The sequence below is a fragment of the Carlito syrichta genome, unplaced genomic scaffold (genome assembly GCF_000164805.1).
Source record: "Carlito syrichta isolate Samal-C Ts95f unplaced genomic scaffold, Tarsius_syrichta-2.0.1 Scaffold70195, whole genome shotgun sequence".
Taxonomy (NCBI): Eukaryota; Metazoa; Chordata; class Mammalia; order Primates; family Tarsiidae; genus Carlito; species Carlito syrichta.
In genome coordinates, this window is record NW_007014291.1 from 63,394 (window position 1) to 68,814 (window position 5,421).

The 5,421-nt window shown below is 47.7% G+C and overlaps 1 protein-coding gene across 3 annotated transcripts in view; it reads right to left on the reverse strand.

Moving 5' to 3' along the window:
• LOC103254195 (protein OSCP1) overlaps positions 1-5,421 on the reverse strand; it is a 35,108-nt gene that overhangs the window by 7,187 nt on the left and 22,500 nt on the right. The gene's annotated exons all lie outside the window — the stretch shown is intronic.

Below are 5,421 nucleotides of genomic sequence, written 5' to 3' on the forward strand. Positions count from 1 at the left end.
CCTCCCAAAGCGCGGGATTACAGGCTGAGCCACCAAGCCTGGCCTGGCTCATTTTTTGATTTATTGCAGAGACGAGGTCGCGCCATGTTGCTCAGGCTGGTCTCAAACCTCTGCGCTCAGGTAGTTCTCTTGCCTCAGCCTCCCAAAGTGCTGGGATTACAGGCTTGAGCCACTGCGCCTGGCCGTAATTTTTTTATTTTATTTTTATTTTTGAGTTGGAGTCTCACTCTGTTGCCCAGGCTGGAGGGCAGTGGCATGCTTGTGGCCACTGCAGCCTCGACCTGCTGGGCTCAGGTGATCCTTCTGCTTCAGCCTTCCAAGTTGCTGGAACTACAGGCATGTGCTACCATGCCTGGCTAATTTTTCTTGATTTATGGTAGGGATGAGGTATCACCAAGTTGCCTAGACTGGTCTTGAACCTGTGAGCTCAGGCAATCCACTCACCTTGGCCTCTCAAAGTGCTTTTTTTTCCTTTTTACAGAGGAGAGCACAAACACAGTCCTCCACTACCACAAATTGTGCAGTCGAGTTTCCCACATTTGGAGAAATCATAGGGGTCAGCACATCTGGAGTGTAATGGATAAGGCTTGCCTTGGAAAAACTTCCCTTGCCAGGTAAGTATAAAGTGCTGGGATTATAGGCATGAGTCACCGTGCCTGGCCAATTTTTCTTGATTTATTGTAGAGATGAGCTCTTGCCAATATGCCCAGGCTGGTCTCGAACCAATGAGCTCCGGCAATCCTCTCACCTTCTCCTCCCAAAGTGCTGGAATTATAGGTGTGAGCCACTGTGCCCGGCCTACCCCCACTTTAAAGATGAGAAAGTTGAAGTCAAGAGTGAAGTTACTTGTCCAAAGAGAACAATAGGTAGGACCAGGATTCAAAACTAAGGTTGACTCCAAATTCCACACCCCTTCCTTGGTTCCCTGCTAACTTTCCATGCAACCATGAGCCTTGAGCTGTAATGACCCCATTGTCAGCATTTGATAGATGAGGAATTGGCAGCTCTGAGATTAAGACACTTCCTCAAGATCATTCAGCTGGAGCTGAGTATGCAAACGCTTGTGTTTCTGACTCTGGAGTCTGAGCTCTTATCCACATGCTGGACAGGAGAAAAGGGAGAAGCTGGGACTGATGGATTCAGGTGGCATTCGAGTTTGAGGGTCTTTTATGCAACTGAAAACACATCATGCTGATTTCTGCTCCCTGGTTTGTGTACTCTGTATAGAGTTTTTGGTTTTAATCCACAGATTAAATCCCATAAAGACTGTAGCAATTAATCAGTTTTACTGGGTCTTGGCTTCTTCATTTGTAAAATGAGGGATAAACTTGAAGGTCCCTTCAACTCTGAAATTCTACAAGTTTATATTGGTAATATAATCAAGAATAAGGATCTGTTGTGTGGGCAGAGGTGAGAGGACTGCCTGAGCCCAGGGGCTCGAGATCAGCCTGAGCAACATGGCAAGCCCTCGTCTCTACAATAAATTAAAAAATCAGCTGGGTGTGGTGGCACATGCCTATGGTTCTAGCTACTTGGAAGGCTGAGGCAGAAGGATCACCTGAGCCCAGAAAGTCAAGGCTTCAGTGGCTATGAGCATGCTACTGCACTCCAGCCTGGGCAACAGAGTGAGCCTCCGACTCCAAAAAAAAAAGAATCTGTTGTGTGCAAGGCAGTGAAAATGCAAAGTGATAAGAACATATACCCTGGCAGTTTGGCATCCTGATGTTACACAGACTGGGCTTAACACTTCTTAGCTCTGGGTTTTTGATAAGTTACATAACCTTTCTATGTACCAATTTTCTCTTTAATAAGCTGGGTGATAACAGTATCTATTCAATGGGCTAATGTTACACCTAGGTCCAACAAGGTATAAAGCAGAGGCTGACACCTAGTAAGTGCTCAGTAAATGGCAGCTAATACTTGTATTATTACCAGTCTAATTGGACACATGACACAAGCATAAAATGGAAAAACACAACACTATAAAGCAGGATATGCTAGGTAGCAGGTAGCTCTTTGAGGAGAATGACTCGGGCAAGGGGAGTAGGTGTGTGTGGGTCTGAAGTTAGGCCTGGACGAACAAAGTGGGTGTGGAGACACTTCAGAAGTAGAGGTGAGCAGGCACACATCATGTTTTGGGGTGATGCATAAGCTGGTGGTCAGAAGGTTTGCTGGATGATCTTTAAGGAATTTTTAACTTTGAGATTCTGTGATTGAGAGATATGAATGCAACAATGGAAAAAGAAAATTTGGAAGGAGAAGTAGAAAAAAATATATATGCATTTGTATGTGCTGGACCCTCTAATAGCCTAATTTTATAAGGTTGACTATGGCAGGGTAGATCTGAAATGGACAAGTTTAGGTCAGGCGTGTGTTGACCTGATAATGTGCCCATGGCTGGACAGGACCACTGGATCTGTCTGCTGCCCTAGCCCCTCCACTGGCTTTGAGGTGAAGGGGTGGCCCTCCCATGCCCCTTTCTCTCATTCCACTGTTTCTTTTCACAGGCGATCTAGTTTCCTCCTGTGCTCCAGTGTTCCCTCTGTGCTAATGGCTCCCATCTCGAGCTCCCACTCAGCTTCCTCTCCTGGGCACCAGATCCTACTGCCTGATACACACATCCACCTCTAGGTTCTACAGGATGCACCTCAATCACCCTGCTCAGAACAGGGCTCATCTTTGTCTTCCACAACCTGCTGCTCCTCTGGAGTTCCTAGTCACATTGAATGATACCACCAGGTCACCAAGTCAGCCATCTGACAGTCATCTGAGTGCCCCTCCTATCATCTTCCCCTATCTGTTAAGTCACCAAGCCCTGTCAATTTAATGATCACTCCTTGGATCTCTCTGGCCTTTCCCCTATATCCCAGCTATCACTCCATATGCAGACCTCACTCACCTCTTGCCTCGTTCACTGAAGGAGTCTCCCAACTGGTCTCCCTGCCTTCCTTCTTGCCTGCTTTTTGTTTGTTTGTTTTTGAGTTGGAGTCTCACTCTGTCACCCAGATTGGAGTGCAGTGGCCACTCCGGCCACCGCAGCCTCGACCTGCTGGGCTCCAGCGATCCTTCCGCCTCAGCCTTCCAAGTAGCCAGAATTCCTGGCTGATGTTTTGATTTATTGTAGAGATGAGGTCTTGCTGCCCAGGCAGGTCTCGAAACCACGGGCTCAGGCAATCCACTCACCTCAGCCTCCCAAAGGTACGGGATTACAGGCTGAACCACCAAGCCCAGCTTCTTGCCTGCTTTTAATTCATTCAACGTTTACTGCTAAAGAAACTCCTCTAAACTCACATCTGGTCATGTCCCTCTCCTGGATACCCTCTTTCATTCACTTTCTCCTGCTTGCCAAATAATGCCCAGCTGGCCCTTGTTCCTGTCTGCAGCCACGACCATCCCGTCCCCACAGCATGCCTCATGCCTTTGCTGAGATGGCACCATCTGCTTAGGGTGTCCTTCTTAACCCTTCCCCTTGTTTTCTCATGGATCTGGTGAAAACACATTAAAAAAAAATTGTATCAGATTTCCTATGAAGACTTTCCTGATTCTCTTAGGTAAACTGAGCACTTCATCCTTTGAGTCTGCTCTCTTTACATTCTACCTCAGAACTAAATACGTGAGAAGCACTTAAGAAGCACTTACTGCATTTTCCCCTTCTCTAAGAGGGCTCCTTGAGGGGAACCACGTTTCCTCTGGAAAGAGGTTAGGCAGGTCACTGAGCTGTGGGGCTGGAGGGCTGGTAAGACATCTCCATGAGCATTCATCTTCCCTAGGATGATGGCAGGCCTGTGGTGGCCGACAAGAGGGTGAGCCAGGGACCGAGCTGATCAGTGAATAAGGGTGAGTAACTTGGCAATTGGGTTTAGCAGTGAGCAATGAATACAGGGCTTTGGAAGGTGCTGTGGTTAATGGGGTGAGCTTATAAGAGGAGGGGAAGTGTATGAGGGTGGCAGGATAATGATCTGAAAGTGAGGGAGAAGCTGGCAGAACACTGCCCCTGCTCCATGTCCTGCTTGAGGCTGAGTGGGAGTGACCAGCTTCCCCAAATGGCCAGAAGACATCAAAGTCCATCTCTGCGCTGCAAGCTGGTGGCCCCTGCCTGCCCCTCTCCTCTGAGCTGCAGATTTACATATTTGACACTACTCCTTGGATGTCTAGTAGGCAAACCAAACTTAAAGACAACTAGTGGCCGGGCATGGTGGCTCAAGCCTGTAATCCCAGCATTTTGGGAGGTGGAAGCATGAGGACTCCTGAGCCCACAGGTTTAAGACCATCCTGAGCAACATGTGAGACATCATCTCTAAAATAAACAAAAAAATTAGCTGGGTGTGGTGGTGCATGCCTGTAGTTCCAGCTACTTGGAAGGCTGAAGCGAAAGGATTGCCCAAGCTTAGTAGATCGAGGCTGTGGTGGTCATGGGTGTGCCACTGCACTCCAGCCTGGGCAACAGAGAGACTCCAACTCAAAAAAAAAAAAAAAAAAAAAAAAAGACAACTAGTAATGCAAGTAACTTCCCTTCAGCCCTTGCTGATATCAGTAAATGACACCAGCCGTTGCTCAGGTCAAATACTGAGCAGCCTCTCTTCAGACTTTTTTCTTCCAGGCCCCATATCCAGTCTCTTATGAAGTCTTATTGGTCTTGACTCAAAGGTATATACTTCTCACTAACTGAACTGCTAGCACCTCCAAGCGATTTTTTTTTTTAAGTTGGACTCACTCTGTCCCCAGGTTGGAGTGAAGTCATATGATCACAGCTCACCGCAACCTCAACCTCCTAGGCTCAGGTGATCTTCCCACCTCAGCCTTCTAAGTAGCTGGGATTATAGGCATGCACCACCATGCCCGGCATATTTTTTAATTTTTGTAGAGATGAGGTCTTGCTATGTTGCCCCAGGCTGGAAAGCACTCTCATTTAAAACCTAGATTTCTTTTTTTTGAGTTGGAGTCTCACTGTCACCCAGACTGGAGTGCAGTGGCACACTTCCGGCCACTGCAACCTCGACCTGCTGGGCTCCGGTGATCCTTCCTCCTCAACCTTCCAAGTAGCTGGAACTACAGGTGCGCACTACCACTCCTGGCTAATTTTTGATTTATTGTAGAGATGAGGTCTTGCCAAGTTGCCCGGGCGGGTCTTGAACCCGCGGGTTCAGGCAATCCACTCGCCTCAGCCTCCCTAAGTGCTGGGATTACAGACTGAGCCACCAAGCCCGGTCTAAAATCTAGATATCTATAAGACTATTGTAATTACTGTCCTACCTCTATCCTTGTCCCATATAGCTCATCTTCCAGAACATAAATCATATCATGATACCTTAAAATGCTCACTATCAGATGGGTTCGGTGGCTCAGCCTGTAATCCCGTGCTATGGGAGGCTGAGGTGAGTGGATTGCCTGAGCCCGTGGGTTCAAGACCCACCTGGGCAA